The sequence below is a fragment of the Erpetoichthys calabaricus genome, chromosome 5, assembly GCF_900747795.2.
Source record: "Erpetoichthys calabaricus chromosome 5, fErpCal1.3, whole genome shotgun sequence".
NCBI lineage: Eukaryota > Metazoa > Chordata > Cladistia > Polypteriformes > Polypteridae > Erpetoichthys > Erpetoichthys calabaricus.
The window spans coordinates 112,456,655-112,476,065 of NC_041398.2; the positions used below are offsets into that span (position 1 = coordinate 112,456,655).

The following is a 19,411-nucleotide window of genomic DNA, read 5'->3' on the forward strand; positions in this document are numbered from 1 at the left end:
TTGCTCCTCTAGTTGAACAATTTCCTACTGCACAGATCCCTTATTGCTTCCTTACTTACAATCCTGGTGCCACCACCTATTGTTTGAAATTAAATTAAATTCCACACAAAAGTAACCACTCAGAAAGCACTTCATCATCAAGAAAGGATGACATCAGCATGCCAGCCAGTCGGCCACCAGACCAGATATTGCAACCAAATAAATAAATCTGTACATTTCTGATACTGTAGCATGGAATAAAAGAGAGGCAAAAAGCAAAACCTACATTTACAGTGAAGTGCATATTTTTTTTATTTTACTCACAGTAAGGCACATATGTTTTTTTCTTTTAGTTACAGTAAAATGTATATCTTGTAGAATTTGTAAATGTTATTGGTGTTTGGCAAAAGGGAACCTTCCCACCAATATCATAACTTTAAATGCACCAACAAGGTTGCAACTTTCAGCAGTTCAAGAAATAAAGCAGAATTGAAAAATCAGTGATTCATTGAATGCAACAGCTGTTTTATTTTAAGAGCTTTCTCATTAAAATTATATACATTTATTGTAAAAGAAAGGAGATGCTAAGAAAGATACTTAATGTTTTGTGGTTTATTGAACAGATTAAAATTAAATAATGCAAAGTTCAGTTCATATGCTAAGATCAACACAATTAACCTTTTTTTTTAAAAAAAACTTAGCAAGTGAAATGAAGTGTTATAAATATATTACATTTTCATTAATAAAAAGTTCATCCCACTAGTATCTTTCAGACCTCTGCAACTCCCACCACACTTGTACATATGTCACATTAAGGTCTATGCAGGTCCTTGTCTTTCTGCTTAACCCTCTTAGATATTCCTGGGTGTGTGGGTGTACAAGATCAAAATTCCAAGAAAGAATAATACCAAAGAAATTTTGAATTAAGACATTGAAGTCCACATCTATACAAGGCAAATCTGAAGCAAGTTTCTGAACCATGACAGGAAGCCAGACTCCCACATAAGTAGGAGGTAGAGACAGAGGCCCTACGTGGAAGGCTTCTCAGCCCACAATATAACCTGAGAGCTAAGCGCTTGTGAGGCAACAAAAGCAATTACCATGGCACCCATGTTTAGACTGCCCAAACAAATGAAACAGATCCAAAATGCACAAAGAAGGTAAAATCATTCTCAAAAAATATTAAATAATGTTAACAAACCACAACCTGCTAATGATTTCATAGTTACTCATTTATCTATTAAGCAGATGTTTCTTTTTTTTTTTTTTTATCCGGAGTTTAACAGGACCATTTGCATTGTTGAATCCTATTAGCAATGGTAATGCACCTTCAGAAGAATATCTACAGTCAGGTCCATTAGTATTTAGACAAAGGCACAACTTTCATAATTTTGGCTCTGGGCACAACCACAATGGATTTGAAATAAAGCAATCATTATGTGATTGAAGTATAGATTTTCAGCTTTAATTCAAGGGGCTTAACAAAAATATTGTATGAGTTGTTTAGAAAAGAAAGACATTTTTATATGTGGCCCCCCTATTTTCAGGGGCACAAAAGTATTTGGGCAAACTAACATAATCATATATATAATGATCACTTTCAATATTTGGTTGAAAATCCTTTACAGTCAATGACTGCCTGAAGTCTGGAATCCATGGCCATCTCCAAGGGGTTTCCACTTTAGTGATGCCTTGCTAGGCCTTTAATGCAGCTGTCTTCAGTTGCTGTTTGCTCATTGGAATTTCTGTCATCAGTTTTATCTTCAGCAAATGAAATGCATGTCCATTGGGTTAAGGTCAGTTAATTGACTTGGTCTTTGAAGAATATTCCACTCTGTTGCCTTAAAAGCACTTGGTTTGCTGTCACAGTATGTTTTGGCTCATTGCCCATCTGTACTGTGATACCCTATCAGTTTTGCAGCATTTGGCTGAATCTCAGCAGATTAGGGTATAGCCCTGAACACTTCAGAATTCATCTTGCTACTTCTACCAGCAGTCATATCATCAATAAACACTAGTGACGGACATCCATTCACAGCCAAGCATGATCATGCCATAAAACTGCCTCCACCACGTTTCAATAATGATGTGATATTCATCGGATCTTGAGCTGTTTTTTTTCTTTTCCATGCTCTTCTCTTTCCAACATTCTCATATATATTGATCTTAGTTTCCTTTGTCCAAAGAAAATTGTTCCAGTAGTGGACAGGCTTTTCAAAAATGTTTTTTTGGCAAAGTCTAATCTGTCCTTCCTATGCTTGAGATTTACAGTGGTTTGCACTTTGTGGTCTTTACTTTCATGAAGTTTTCTCTTGGTTGTAGACTTTGGCAATGATAGATCTACATCAAAGGGAGTGTTCTTGGTTTGATTAAGTGCTGTGAAAGGGCTCTTCTTCAACAAGGACAGAATTATGCAATTATCCAACACAGTTGTCTTCCAGGGTTGTCGAGACCTTCTGGTGATGCTGAGTTCACCAGTGTGTTTCATCTCTTTAACAAAGTACCAGATGGTTGATTTGACCACTCTTTGCATTTCTGCTGTCTCTCTAAAGGGTTTGTTTTGTTTAATCTGCCTAATGATGGACTGTTTTTACTTTCATTGATCTCATATTGAGAGTTCACAGTGGCAGCTCCAACAGCAAATTACACATTTGGAATCAATTCCAGATCATTTATCTGCTTAATATTTAATGAAATAATGAAGGACCTGCTCCCACCTGGCTATGAAACAGCTAGTCAGTCAATTGTCCATATACTTTTAAGCCACTGGAAATGGGTGGAGGGGCTATACAGAAAAATAGCTGTCATTCCTAAACGACTTACAATATTTTTGTTATACCCCTTGAATTAAAGCTGAAAGCGTACACGTCAATCACATAATGATTGCTTTATTTCATATCCACTGTGGTGGTGTACAGGGCCAATATTATGAAAATTGTGTCACTGTCCAAATACTTATGGACCTGAATGTAAGCTGAAGCCGAACAAAAGTCAGAATGGAATTCCAATGACACTGACCATGAAAAAGCAACAAAAGATTCTTCAGTTGTTATCTAATTTTAAGCTTTATTTTCTAATTAATTTCTTCTAATTTCAAATCGCTAGGCTTTACAAATTGCATTCAAATAATTTCACATAATGAATGCCACGTTGTAATTCTTATATTCATTAAATCCAATTTAAGCATTTTTAATTACTGTGCATCTTAAATCCTATAACTGAATGTATTACAACTTTTTTGACATTTTAAATAGTGATTATAAAAAATTCAAATATTATTCCAGAATTCTTTTTAATCTTTGAGACTTAAATATCCTCCAGATATTCTAAGACAATAAAAGCCTTTAGACACCATTGGGCTTTGAAAATATATTTCATTTTTTCTCAGGTTTTCTTAGTAGGTATACTTTGCTCAGCAGTTATTTTATTATCAGCCCAAAACATAAGTAATTATGCAGTTAGCGATCAATAACCTCCTGTAATAAATTGGTGCACCCTGTCCAGGTCACAAAGTAATAAGTACTCAAACAGAGACGTATTTGAAAGTGTCAGTGGCTGGGAGTTACAGAGGGATGACAACAGGAGAATAAGGTCAGCACATGATCACGCACTGGGAAAAATGGGAACATGTTGCCCTTAAAAAGCAAGGAAGCCACCTGAATGACCCCAGCTCTTAAACACTTGGGGTACAGAGTTGACTGAGGCAGCCAAGACAAATTATAGCCATTAGCAGCAAAGGTATAATTTTTTTCCATGACCATGAAGTGGTTTGACGTGAAGTGACTCAGATACCGTGTTGCCTTAGGCCACAGAATAAAAAAAGTCTAGTAGTAAGTGAAACGCTGGGGTTAGTTCTCACTTATATTATGATGAGACCATAATTAAAGGAGAAAAAGAAAAATCTGACATGACCAGCACACAACTTTCCTGATATTAAAACCAAAAATACATGCAGGATGCAGTACCATTACTGTATTTGAAAAGTCTCAGCTTTCAAAGCTACTATGGAATAAAGTCAAATGGTCACAAGTTTACAAAAAGTCTTTCTTTCAAAGCCCTAAATGCACACAACAAATTTAGGGAATTTTGTGTTTCTGAGCAAAAGTTTGTTATTGGCAGTTTTGGCTTTATAAACCTTTGTACTTTCAAAACTCTAAGCTGAATAGTATGCATTTATCCAAAACAAAATCTGCTCTTAAGACTAATGAGTAGTCCATAAAATTAAAAAAAACTGGTCCATTCATTTGAGCTATAGTGCTGATTAACATTTTTACTACACATTTTTTTTCCAAAATTGCTCAAAACACGTTCAAGGGATATCAAAATGTGCTTTTCCACTGAAATGTTTTCGTTAAACTTTCTTCAGATAAAAAAATATGTACAAATTAATAATAGAGAATGAACAAGATACAGTATGGGATGTGTGTAGGTTAATGTGTTTCATGGTACACTGGGGGTACACAAGAAGAGTGAGCCACTGGACTGTAAACAAAGGGATATCCCATGCTAGGAAGATCCAGGAGAGAAGAAGGATTTGTTTTTTTTTTCCACGTCCTTTGTAGCTTTTCCTATTCATAAGTTTTCTGTTAGTTTTTTTTTGTTAATAATCACCTGTTTTGATCTGTTGTAACTTCTTTGCTTTCCTTTGGGTGTTAAACAATTTCAGAAATGTACTCTATCCTGTTACACACAATACATAACATTAAAAGGTAGCCAATCCTAATGTTCATAACTTTTAATGGTCATATTCTGACACAAGTGCTCTCCTTCACTACTATAAAACTCAAGACATGGTCATCAAATCTGTGTCATATCCTCTAATATGCTCCTGGTACTTGGCACAAGGTGACAAGGTATCTTGGTTTGTGCCCAACCTAAAGTATCACAGTTCTACACACTTATTCCATACCTTAGCCATGATTGCCACCAATGCGTATGTCTCCTTTCCTCCCTTGGCCAAATGAAGGAACTTTGACACTTGAGGACATTCAGAATGTTCCAGCTTCTAAGGTTTAGTTTTCATATTCCCTCTGCCACCTTTTTCTATATGTAGTATACTGTGGCAGAGGGCCAGGGCCGGGGCAGTACTTGTGTCTCACATCTCAATGTGCCAGGTAGGGTGGCTGGTATGCCCCCTGGTGGTCCACAATAGCTACGATTTGTTCTTAAGACATGCAGTGTTTCACTATTCTTTTTTCTTCAATCTCATCCTTACATAAATTTTCTCATTCCTTCTCTACTACCCCAAAACCTGTGGCAGCACTATATAGTATTATCTGCAAAGCAACTTACAATAACTTGTGTCTGGCAGAAAAAGTACCCTCAGCACACTCATTATCTTACAATTTAATTTTTAAAAATACCTCTCTTTCCTCCAAAAATCTAAATAATCAACACATCTTTTCAAAATGTGCATTATTTGTGTTTAATACCCCACAAATGTTACACTCTGGAGCTAGCCAAGGACCCCATCTGTCTCCTACTGTATGCACACTTTTGGTTCTTGGGGACATTTATACATATGTTCTAATAGTATCTTCCAGTGTTCACCTTCCGGTCTGCAGTTCCCAGTCCAGTGTTCCAGTATTCTGCTGGTTAACCTACCCCTTTTGGTATCTAGATTCTCTTCTCCTGTTTCAAGAAGAAGCTATTATGTTTAGCAACAATAGCAGCAAAAGCTTTATATTATCATGCTGGAAATCTATGGAATGTCTTTAATTTGGCGTTTGGAAATTTTGTCTTCTTAATTTAGCCTTTCTTGAGCTCTCTGCAGCATCTATTAACAGGTCATTAAAAAACGGATCTCCATGGTGCCTGTAGTCCAGGACCAGGTAGCCAGCAATTGCTATTTCTCCCCATCTTTTTAAATCCTGATGTTCCTTCTCTCTGATGGGCTTACTATAGTGCTCATAACTCATTTGAGGACAGACTCAGCCATCCTTTTGCTGCTGCCTTTTTGCTGCTCCAGTTTCTCTTAATACAGGGTTCAGCTGGGGTTTTGACAGTGGGGTGCTGGTATGGGGGTATTTGCTGTGGATTTGGTGGAACACTGAAGCATGAAAAGGCTTTTTATGATTTTTCTTAACGATTTGACCTGTTCTGTACTTTCTCCAGCATTTTATCCTAATAAAAATTGGCCATAAAACAAATTCAGCATATCATTTTTCTGAGGCTGTTGATGCTTTTTGAACATCACCATAAAACCTTTAAATAATTGTTTAAGATTTCCAGAATCGTTTTGAATAAAGACATATTTTTTGGCTTTTCTCTTAAATTCATTTTCTCTTAAATTCAACTACTGACCACAGGCACATGAATTAAAATTTAATGTCTACTTGGTTAACTTTATCGATATATAGTCTTCCTTTTTCAGAACTAAAGAAATGTAATTTTCTTTGCTGGAGGGGTAAGACGTGACCTTTAGACACTGGGACAAATTTGCTGCACAACAGCTACTTGAATTTCATTTTTGACGATCCTGTTGTCAGTAGTAACCAGTATGCCATAGTTCTTTCTAGTTTGTCTCGGCAAAGAACCTCCAGAGGGACAGCTGGGGCTCTGAATGCTTCGGTGATTGGGAGCTCGAGTATGTCATTCAGGGCACACCTCTAAAGGCTTAAAGTAAGACACAAGTGGTTAACCCCATCCAAGTAGGGTAAAGTAGAAACATGAAGTTGCCTTTTCAGTTTACTGCTTCCATGATGACCTTTATTGTCACCAGTGAGGACAAACTGCTAGACAACCATCACATCAAATCTGACATTGCTTTTCATAGGAAAAATGCAAGTACAGACTGAAATATACAGGTCCAATATGATGCTAATCTTTCACCTGAAACCCTATGTTTTGGTTTGATTGGCGCCCTCTAGTTGTCACTCAATATTAAACTACAATATGAACATACAGCATAGCTAAGAGGACTGCATATCTATAAATAAAAAACTGGACTTGGGTCACTAGTAGAAATGTGGTAATTTTTCAGATGTTAATGAAAGTTTATGGTCATGTAGTGCAATAATGGCAGAAATAAAAAGTAAAATAAAGTAAAAAATATTGTCTGTTTTGACATGGGCATTTAATATGTTATCACATTCATACTGCAAGTACAAACATCGCTATTCACATTCACATACCCCTTAGGGGAAGAATTTCATTTGTGTTTCCCGCTTCATAATGTAGCAACAGATTGGGAGTGGCAGGGCAGAGAGATATCATTGTGGGGCCCATCAAAGAATGGTTTGACCATCTTGGACAAACTGATTTATCTTGTGAAGCAAAAAACACTGAAAATTAAGTACTGCTCAAAATCAACACATAAAATAAAAGTTCAAACAGTATGACAACAATACCACATGAATTAGTGAACACCAACATTATTTAGAATACTTACAGTTACACAAGCAGGTTTTTTAATACTTTTCAAAAGAGGTTTATGTATTAGATTTGTGGCATTTGTTGCATTGAGATTTAGAGTAGGCAGTGTGGTATTGTGGTTAAGGATTTGGACTGCAGACCCTGAATTTGAGGGTTCCAAATCCTGATTCTAGCACTATGTGACCCTGAGCAAGTCACTTCAACTGCCTGTGCTCCAACAGGAAAAAATAAAACAAATGTAACCAGTTGTATCTCAAATGTTGTAAGTCAGTTTGGATAAAGGTGTCAGCCAAATAAGTAAATGAAGAAGAGATTAGCTAGGTAATAACACTTAAAGAAAAGTAAGATTTAATTGACAAATCTAATTAATTTAAATTTCTACAGTTATAAATTGCTAATGTTTGAACTTTCCAAATCTCTCTTTTTTATAACACTACTGCTTGCTTTGCTTGCCCACCCCAAACACAAGCCCTACCCCCCCCACCCCCCCCCCCGGAAACACTATACGCCCGCCACCTCATGTTTCTGCTGCTCGCATTGTGAAGGGGGGTTGCACGCATGCTAAGGAGATGCGGACGGATCAACTGCTGGCTTGCTGCTGCTGTCGAGCTGCGTGTTCTGCTTGTCGTGCTGCGCGACGATCATTTACAAGCCTGTACAGCAGCTGTCCTTGCTTCGCTTGCCCACCCCCTACCCCCCCGGGGTGCGCAATTTGCCAGCCACTTCGCATCTCTGCCGCTCACACGTTGTGAAGGGGGGGGGGGGCTGAATGCACACTAAGGAGATGTGGACGGATCAGCTGCTGGCTTGCTGCTGTTGAGCTGCATGTTCTGCTTGTCGCACTGCGCGTTGATCATTTGAAAGCTTGTACAGCATCTGCCCTTTTGTCTTACTGCCTTGTCTCGCGGGACGTTAAAGTGTTTCTCGCAGGATTCTCAAGGGATGTTAATGTGTCTCTCGTGTGACATCAAAGTGTCTTCCGAGAAGATCACGTCTTGACCCAAGATTTTTTTATTATAATTGAGAGATGTGTCCTCAAAATAAGGCCACCTTTGTGAAATCAAACTTCCTAGCTAAATATAAATCTGTTATTTCACCAATCCTGTTAAACAGCCTTTGTTCTGTTGTTTCGACAGTGCTTCACATAACTGATTAGTCTTTGATTTCTTATGCCTACTTACCAATGTGGAATTGGCCATTAAGTCTACAATATTTATTGATTATTGGAGATTGCATCCTGTTCACTCACCAACCATTCAAACAGTATGTGTTGAAGGTGATTTCATATTTTAGGTATAATTTAACATTACTTTGGCTTAAAAAAACGAATGAATAGTCCAAATTTTGCATTTTGCTGGTTCATTTTCAACAAAGCAGTAGGCCGGTTTCATAGCCCCATTTCTTGTAATATATTACAAGTTGTATTATTGGAGAGGTTTTCCTTCTGCTTCATATAAGAGATGAACCAAATATGTCTGGATAAAATAGTAGTTTTGAAATACTAACTAAATGCACTTTTTAATGAACATATGGAGCAACTCATATTTAGAACTACCCACAGGTACAGAGATGGCCACTTGGTTTGAATCTTGCCTAGGTATTTACTTCCCACAACTATAGCTGACATTGTGGAGATTTCTGCACACATTCCAAAAGCAGCCAAGTAAGATTATCTGATAACCTCATATGAGAAAATGTAAATGTATTGGTGGGGTGACTTGGCACATCCATGGTTGGTTCCTGTCTCATGCTCGATGCAGGCAGGATGTGACACTGAACTGGATAAAGCCAGTCAGAAAATGGGTGGATCGTTAGATCCAGAACTGAAGTTGTGTCCATTACACTCAAGGATTAAGGCAGATGTTTTAATGCCATCATTTCTAACTCCCTATTTGCCTTAACGAAGTAGGTAAATCCCAATCCTCTTTTAAGTTAAACCACAAAGCATTTTTAAACTGTGAATTTCCCCTTGGGGATTAATAAAGTATCTATCTATCTATCTATATATCTAAACAAAAGGTTCTAAATTTAAGTCCTGCCACTAATTGGCTAGCTAAGTATTTTCTAGTAATTTAACAATTTAATAAAACAAGAGGGAGAAACTAAATATTTAGCACAAAATTATGACCTCTTCTCATGAATGACAAAACTGAATGTCAATACCTAAATATCAGGGTTGTTCGTGTCAAGGGAGTCTACAAGGATCTGATTAATAATTTCACAGGTTAAACCTCTAAATCAGCCCAAGGAAGAAGTAGGCTACAGCCTGAAACTCTGCACTTTTCAACCATGCAATCTTTAGCCATATCAAGTGTCTTGTTGGATATCCCACGAAATGGCTCAAGAAAGATAGGCCTACCATAAAATTACATCAGGAAGTATAAATCAAATACAAATAAAATACAGTTAGCTGATGAGTGATAAAACAGATTAACCATTAACGGACTCACATAAGGCAACAATATTACAAACTACTATTTCAATCCAAATATAAACATCCTTTTACACCATCTCACCATACACATTATTATGCAAAACAATATACATTATGTATATTTATCTATATACACTCTTTATAAACATAAGTACATATATTTAATTTAATCCACTTCCGTGTCAGGGCAGGCTGGAGTCTATCCAGGAAGCATGGGGCATTAAGCATGAACCAGCCTTTGAATGATCACCAGTTCATCTCTTGGTGAAGCACACATAGTTTCAGTTTTGAATCTCCATTCATCCTAATGCAGTCTGTATTCTTCCCTTGTCAGAATCAGATGTTGTTTCCCACGTGACAGAAGACATGTGAAGACCCCACAAGGACAAAACAACTAGGTGCAGGATTCAAACCCAGGATTCTGGACTCATAAGTCATCAGTGCTTAAGACTGTGCCACCCTGTTTGCAACATTTTTATTAAACATACACACACACACACACACACACACACACACACACACACACACACATTCAGTCCCTGTATACCAAAAATATACTGACATTTATTAAAATTTTAAAAAAAAATTGGGGCACAGCTAAATTAAGAGACCTTCTCAGGATCACACAGTGAGTCATAGATAGGGAATAAATCAGAAACCTTGTGGGTCACAGTCGAGTATCTCAGCCACTATGCCACTGTGTGTTAGAAAAAGATCACCAGAAATACAAGCAAGAACCTTAATGATTAGAGTACATTTAGCACCTGCAGCAGCATAAAGTCAAGATTCAAGCTAAAATGGATCTGCAAGCAAAGATTAAGCTTCTGTAAGCATCAATTAGTCATTCATTCATGGCTCTAATTGGGTTTTGTAATTTAATTTTGTAATTTAAAGTATATAGTGGAACCTCGGTTCACAAACGTCTCTGAACACGTACAAATCAGTTCGCCAAACTTATGCATCTGTTCACGACCACACACTTGGTGTACGAACAAGCCAGTTTCCCTTTCGGTTTTTGCGCGCCAATGATTTGCGCACGTGTTCAGTCTCTCCCTGTGCATTCCCTGTGCAGCGAGCGAGAGAGCGTGACACACACACACACAGGCGCGTGAGAGAGACACACACACACACACAGACACACGAGAGACACACACACACAGGCGCGCGAAAGAGACACACACACGCGCACGAGAGAGAGAGAGAGAGTGAGCGAGCAAGAGAGAGAGAGAGGGAGCTGGACGCATAAGGCAGAGAAGGCAGTTAAAGAATGCACCAGGCTTTTTTTTGTTTTCACTTCTGTTTACAGCGATCGGTTCGTAGCGTGCATTGTTGCAATGTTACTTTTCTTGGTGGTTTATTAAATTACGGATTTTTCAAATGTTCATTTTTTTCCCTGTGCTTAAAACTCATTAAAAAAAGTGTTTTTAGCAAGTGGTTCGTAGCGCTATAGCGCGAACTCTTGCAGTGTTAGTTTTCTCTGTTGTTCAAGGTTTTCTCAGTGTTATTCAATGTTTTTACATTTTGTTTACTATTACGCTGTGCATTCTATGGTATAATTAACTACATTTGTGCTTAAAAACTTAAAAAATATATATTTACATACAGTTCGTACGGTCTGGAATGGATTAATTGCATTTACATACAATCCTATAGTGGAAAATGCTTCGGTTCACGACCAAATCGGGTTATGACCAGAGTTTTGGAACGAATTATGGTCGTGAACTAAGGTTCCACTGTATTAATAAAAATTGTGCATTTAAGAAGTATGAATGGAAACTCCATACTGAATAACAAATGCAATAATTCTTCAAAGTATTCAACAACAGACTGTTCTAAAAACTGGTTAACAATCTAACTAAGCTGACACCACATGAAAAGAAATTTCACATAGCCCGCTTGATTTTTTTCCTTTATGGTGTCATAGGATATACATAGGTAACTCGTGTACCCTGGATACATCACTTGGAACCTCCATGAAATTCATGGAAATGTAACAAAAGTTTTATAGCTACAGTACAAGTGTTTTAAGTGTTGGCATTCAGTTTTCATGGGACAGGCTATGATTACTTCGGCGTCTAGGCTGAATTGCCTTTTTATTCCTTCGAGATGTTCTTAAGACAGGACAATGTATGTGATAACTGTGCAGTTTACCATAACATTAAATAAAATACTTTACATTAAATTTCACCTCATTATTTATGTTTTCTAAGGAAAAACATCACATGTAAATGAATGTCAAAAGTCAGGGAAAAATTATCTTTTCAACTTTTCCTTTTTATCATTGCCTCTGTTCTTCCACAAGAAATTTAACAAATGAAAGCAATGTTTAAAAAGAAAAAGGTCATCCTAATAAAACTTTTTATTTCCAGGTATATTTTTAGCGCATTTTAGTTGATACAATTTCATTACCAAATTATACATATATATTGTACATTTATTAGAATTTACAAACCGATCATCTAGCTTCATGCAACTAATGAAACAGCAACGAATTAATTAGAAAAAAATTTTTCACTAGGAAACCATCCATGCATGCCAATTCTGCATAAGCTATTAGATTTTTCTAAGAACAATAAAAAAACAACTTACTAAAATATAACATGGATAAATAAAGCATGTTAATCATTTGGTTTTCAGGACACCACTAACAAGTTGTTCATTTAATTAATCAGCAGAGTCGCACATTGAATTAGAAGGTGACATTGTGCTGAGAGGATTAAATGAACCAAACGTCTTAAAAATAAGAATCAGAGCAGTGAGTGATACACAGCTCTTGAATATTTACGCCTTAGCTGAAAATTAAACATGATTATCTGTCATGTGCAATTCCTGGAGATAAAAGGTACAAATATTCATCGTTGGAACCAAAGTGATGGACCAGTTAAATGTTGCTAAAGAGCTTATTCTTTCAATTAATTAATTTGTTTATTTAATCATACATTATAATGTACTACTTTTGAATTTTAGGATGAAAAAATCCTTGTTAAGGGGAAAATTATCAACCTTCACTCTTTTACTCTTTAAATTATTCTTTAATTTAATATTGTTTTATTTTGTATCAGTATGTTGCTGCTGGAATTTGTGAATTTCCCCTTGGGATTAATAAAGTATCTATCTATCTATCTATCTATCTATCTATCTATCTATCTATCTATCTATCTATCTATCTATCTATCTATCTTTTACATTTCTCATCACTTTTTATGTGAGAAACAGCACTGGTATATGTAATTTTGCAATACATTGAATCTTTTTTGATACATGTTAGTATTTTGTAGCCAAGACTTCAACATTTCTAGGTTATTTTAGTACATGTAAAGTACAGGAAAAGGCAACATGCATAGATATTGCAATCCTCAAAGTGAATTTACTCCAACAAACAAAGAATTTAGAACATGAGTGGAACCGTTATTTTCTGTCACCGGAACTATTCTCTAACTTTCAATGCCCTTTTATCCTGAACACATACATTGTTTAAATTAAAATATTAGCCATGACGTTCACAAGAACAAATAGTCTACAAAAAAGAATTATGGTACAAGAGAAAAATGAATGCTTAATTACTTTCTTCTTGAGTTGCCAAATGCCTCCTGATGGGTGCTACAGCCTGGGTATGTGCTGTATTTGTAGAGCTAATAAGTCAATCAAAACTGATTGATTTAATAATAGAAGAAAGAGAGGGATGATCACTGGGAGAGCACCAAAATGGCAAATAAATAAAAAGAAAAGCAAAACTTGTAGCCTCGACCTATCTTACACATTGAGTCAGTCCCAAACTGAATTAAATTTTGTGGTAGTTCATCCACTTTTGCTCATCTCAAAAGACCACAATCACTACATTATCATCTTCCTTTTCTTTTATTGACATGCCTTCACCCCAACATACTTTTGGAGTCTAGGCTCAAAAAACCTTTAAAAATTCACCTGAGGTTAATTTCCACATCCATTGTGAAAATCATTACTGAGGTGATAGATACTCATCGATACTTCTCGCAGTCCTGAGACCCACTCTGTCATTAAAAGTGGAAGGCACTTATGGCAGATTCCCTGGCTACCTGCTTTGCATAATGTGGTAGATTTGCAGTAATCAAACTGCCTGGAGGAATCCATCTGGATTCCTGATCATACCCTCCTTCCTAGCTTTTGATGAATTTCAGAGAGGGCTTACATACTGTACATAAAAGCTTACACAGGAATTTACTGAAAGTACAGAAACACTGAAGCTATTTATGTAAAAGAGAGCTCTTTCAGCGATGAACTGCAAAGTGTTAAATCCCTGCTCAGGGTTGGACAGGGCCAACCAACATAGCAATGTTGGTAAATTGAGCCGACAGCATATAGAAGAAATGACATGACATGCAGAGCACAAATGTTTAACTTCTGTACACAAAAAAGTTATCATTTTCTTATGCTGTTTAAGGTCTAATTCATCAATCAAACTTCTACCAGCACATGAATTGAAGGCAAGTTTCCTGGAATCTGCAAAGCAGATTCTTAGAGTGTCTGTAAGCTTTGACAAAAAGCTAGTGTGAAATGAAACATCAGCCTTGGATGACAAGCCAAACTGAGGCTTGATGGTTTTTACTCTGACATGTTAGCTACAAACCCACACTACTGTTATAAGGAGTACAAATATTACCAAGTAAGGTACACTGCTCCACTGTTGACTACTTTTTCATTTGCATCTCCATGTAAATAAGTTGTTGAAAAACTAAAAAAAGAATATAAAAACTAAAAGAGTCATTTGTAGCACAGTGCTGCCTTATAGATCAAGTGTCTTAGGTTCAAATCCCATGTCTAGTCATTGTCAATGTGGATTCTGTGTTTTTCCGCTGTATCTGTTTGGTCCATCATCCCACATCAAAGACACACTGGTTTGGTTACCTGACGATTCCAAGTTGGCCTGGGTTTGATGGTGATGGTGCATAAGTTGTTTTCTGCCTTGTGCCTAGTGCTGCACTTACCTCTTATGACCTGAATTGGCTTAAGTTGGTTTGAGAATGTTAGGCAAAGATTAAGGACATGTTACCTTAATAACATTAAATGCAGTAAAAGAGGAGAATGTAAAGCTGCATACGCTCCACTGCCTATGAAGTTGTGGACTTTATAAGTAAAAGCCATATTACAGGCCATTTCTATGACTGCAGACAGACACCACAAACATTAAGCAACAAGTTTCATTAACAGCAAGTTTTGGCCTCTATTTTTTAGGTGGCTGAAGCTTAAAGCAGCAGCATGCAGGTTAATGGTCGCTTTAGATAAAAACACAGTGCTTGCTCACTCAATTGACTTATTAACTCATATCATACTTTTGCACATTCTTAATCATTTAGGTGACTAGATGTTTGTAGCAAAGCTTTACAATAATGAGGATGACTGAATCAGAAAAATTGTAATTGTCAAACAGATTTAGAAGAGACAAGTAACAAAACCATGAATTCTACTGTATAATGTTGAATATGCAGATTTAACTAAGAATGAAATCAGCACAACCCACTGGCAATGAGTAACCAAGCCTCCACCCAGCCTCCATTTCCTAAATCAGACCTGAGCAGTGCCATAGTGAAGCTGGAGCCTATCCCAGCAAGAGAAAAGGTTCAAGGCAGGAACACAGGAACAATCTCCGGGCAGGGTGCCAATTCATTGCAGGGCAAACACAAAGAAACACACACACACACACAACACATGAGCATACTAGGGCCAATTTTGCTAATTCATCTAACCTGCATGTTTTTGAACTGTGGAAGGAAACCAGAGTACCTGGAGGAAATCCATGTGAACACAGGGAGAACAAGCAAACTCCACACTGGGCATCAATTACAGTGACTGAGAAATTTGAACATAAGTGGTGCGACTTGTACAAGGAGAGCATTTAGTACATCAATCTTGATTGGTTAATTAATAGCTAAGATGTCCCAATAGTTCAGCCAGATGTTTTTTAACAATTGTCAACTTTAATTACATGATTTGATAATCTACTCCATATTCCTATGACTGTTTGTATTAATACATTTCTTTCTGTTTGGATTCTCCCTTTAAATATTTTAAGACAGACAAAATCTGTCTCTGCTACATTCTGCCTCTCTACAAAATCTAATTTTGGTTACCTCTCATTATCAAGGCATTTCATACATGACTCGCATGAGTGAATATGCATGTGGCTATAACTCAGGCTTCTCATTACTGAAGTACTTAGTGTAATGCTTGGTGTAATGCAGGTAAGCACATACCAAGAAAAAGTGATAAAAAAAACATTTACAACATAACTGCATCTAGCTCTGGAACTTAGTGCCACTAACTGTTTGTGGCTAATTTTTGCTATTAGCTTTAACTGTTTCTATTCTGTGCCTTTAGCTTCATCTGGTCTCTTATGACATGAGTCTTTATGTGGTTTTGAAATGTATCGTATGTGCACTGGAGCACAGTCAACGTTGTTCTAAATTTCTGTTGAAGGCAAATGCATTGAACGCTATAACTTTGCCTTGTGAATATAGGAAATAGACACAAGGCTTAAATTGGGGGTAAATATTAAATCACAAAATTAGCACCCTCTATCCACTTAGTGACCTGCTTACCCATTTAATTGTGAACGGTATGCCATCACGTCACTTACCGTACACACAATCACAGTCATTCAAACGGGGTCTGTCTAAAGTTACCGATTAACTTAATCTGTGGGTCTTTATAATATGGGAGGAAAAAAGTCAGTCAGGCAGGCACGGAGAGAACGTACAAACTACAAATAAACTACTTTCATACCGGGATTTGAACTCAAAGAGTCTCGTGTACCCATAAACTTAATCTCTTTTTTCTGTTGTTTCCAGAAAGGATTCTAATCGATACAACCCAACATCTGAAAACCAAGCAACTAACCTTTCTAAAGCCTACTTAACCCAGGCGGTCGGAACCTTTCCCCGGAGTGTTGGGAACAAGGCTTTTTTTTAAGGAATTAATTTTAGCGATCGACTTCGGCTGAAAGCAGAACGAGACCAAATGTCACAGATGTTCTCTCATGAGGTACCCGCGAGTATTAGAACTTCCCTATATTTTAATCCGGGGGCTTGGAAAAGTTTACCTCACAGTTCAAGTGAAACAAATCCTGCTGCGCAATTTTATTGAATGAAAAATTATTCTGAAGTAATGCTTTTTGCTCTGAAGTTGCCTTTTAACAGATTCAACATATGAACGTGTATATTTTATTTTCAGCAGTTGACAGTTTTACTTTGTCGAAATGTCTTTTAAAACAACCAGAATCGACACATTTTATCTGCATCACAACAACATACAGAAACTTCTTCGAAACTCTTACCAAAAGTTGTGTCCAAAAGTCGGAGCTCTGATGCCCAAAGACTGCCGGTGGCGATGCTCTTGGATGCGCTCTGTTTTCTTTTCTGTTCTCCCACAGAATCCTTCACTGCGTCCCAGGCGGCATCCCAGCTGCGACCGAGGGGCGGGCCCACCGACACCGTAGAGGCGGGAGTATTCAAATATAGGCTGTACCATCTCTTTCGGGAAGAAAGGTAAAATATTAATGTCCTCTTTCCAGTCAGCGTTAATACCTCTACTTTTTACTTTTGAAACCATCATCTTTCAATGTGTACGAGTGTATATAATCTTCAGTAAATATTTTTCATAAATACTTTGTTGTTCTGTACAATTGGTACAGTCGCGCTTCCATAACTACGGAAACAATGTTGAAATCACGGCATTATCTCACCCCTGCTGCTTTTAGTGTGTTGATTATAAGGTCTGCTCGGAGGTGGCAGGGTGAAGTGATTTTTTTAAACCTGGTGTGACAGCGGTATAGAAACCTTAGAGGTAAACAAAACAAGTGCAAACTTTTATATGAGACGCACACGAAAAGGCGATTCATTGTGGATTATGTACAGAGGGCAGCTTACGTAATTTAATGGCACTCTGCAAATAATGGGTCAGATACTACACAATGGTCAGGACGAGGTCGTGCAAGGTTTATCAAAGGCAGCGACCTTCCCCGAGTTAAACTAAATTACCAAGTGAAATCATACTTATGCGGAAGCTGTACCACTCATTATGATATTAACACGTCACTCTGCGATTGCAGATTATTTATTGTGTTTTCACATTGCATAACCACTGAATGTATTTCATTAATCATTGTTGCGTTACATCCCACGCAGTTGAGGACAGGTGATACCAGTCTTCAAACACTTGTCATCTGCACGCGTATATTTCAAACAGTAACTTTCTATCCACCCATTTACTGATACGACATTAGACAATGCAAACTATAGTGTATATAACAAATAAAAAGTTTCAATTATTCAATCTTACTTATATATTCATTTTCTTACATATGGTGGAAAATAACCATTAGGTATGTGAAAAATGATTATTGTATAATACCTATCGATCAGTTGAACTGATTCTCGCACTTAGGATAATAATATTGACTCTAAATTTGTGAACAGATCACAGCTGCCCAACCTTCTTTGAGTCCAATTTACAGTGCAAAATGGTGTGATGGACACATAGCTTTGAGTATTTGAATTGTTGAATGTTAAAAATACAAAATAGTATCTCATATTTCCAGAAGCAGAAGGAGTTCATCAATGTTGTTGATTTGCTTATCTTTATGTTGCTGTAAGACATTTTAGCATGCAACCAATGAAGAAGATAGTTAATACATTTTGGTAATAAAAACACAGGTTTGGGAGTTTAAAATAAATATAAATTAAAATAAACTGTAAAAGTAATCACAGAAAAATTACCTATTGATCACTTGTTATTAGTAGTTTAGGGTGGTTACAGGTTTTTAAGTGTTGAGTAATAATCATCTTTAAAGCACCTTTATAAACATCCTAATTTCATTATTACCGTAAATTTGTCCTCAGAGCAATATTCAAGTACGTACACCCTGTGGTGTTTCAACATTAAAGGCTGCTGCAGCACAGCTCCACCAGATGTTGTGCAAAATTATGCTGTGTATTTACTTATCTCAGCAATTTAACCTATTATTAAAATGTTTATAACAACCTGCAGCTTTTCCTTTTTAAGCAATTTTTTCTTTTTCTTTTTTTTTTTTACAATTTTCTATCATATGCTCAAGGTACTTATCTAAAAAAATCTTGCTTCTTGCATTATGTGACATTGCCATTGTGTTGGGTGCTGCAAGGCTGTTTCCGGCTGAGGGGCTAAACCAATTGGCCCTGCAGTGTTCTCTAGAGCCATGGGCATGTGTGCGTATGTGCAATCTGAATTTGAAAGTTTAGAAATGGGGCTTGAATGTCATCGCCATATTAAAATGAAGGCCGCCTGTTGTTGTTTTCAATCACACATTTACATTTCCAGTTTGAGCTTTTTTCACTCAAGTCCATACAGAACCTACTGGCAAAAATATATGAAAGTTTGTACTATTTGTTTCCCTAAAGGTAGCCACAGTAGTTTGAAAAAATAAATAAAGGCGATCAATAACAGGAATGCAAAGTTCATAAACCATTACGCTGCATCTTGATTTTCATCCACTGCTAAATTTGAAAAAGCCACCAAGGAAGCCGATATGTGCTCCTTCCACTTTGTGGAAGAGAAGTCAGGAGTGTGACGCTTCTGTTACAAAGAAGTGCAGAATCCTGGTGCAGAAAGAGC

General features: G+C 36.9%; 1 protein-coding gene across 1 annotated transcript in view; it reads right to left on the minus strand.

Annotated features, from left to right (window-relative positions):
• The window catches only part of LOC114652646 (putative methyltransferase NSUN7), a 203,939-nt gene extending 186,710 nt beyond the window's left edge, over window positions 1-17,229 (minus strand). Inside the window, exon 1 of the mRNA XM_028802998.2 lies at window positions 17,097-17,229. The gene's annotated coding sequence lies outside the window, so the exon portion shown is untranslated. The remainder of the gene's footprint in view (window positions 1-17,096) is intronic.
• Window positions 17,230-19,411: the final 2,182 nt, after the last annotated feature.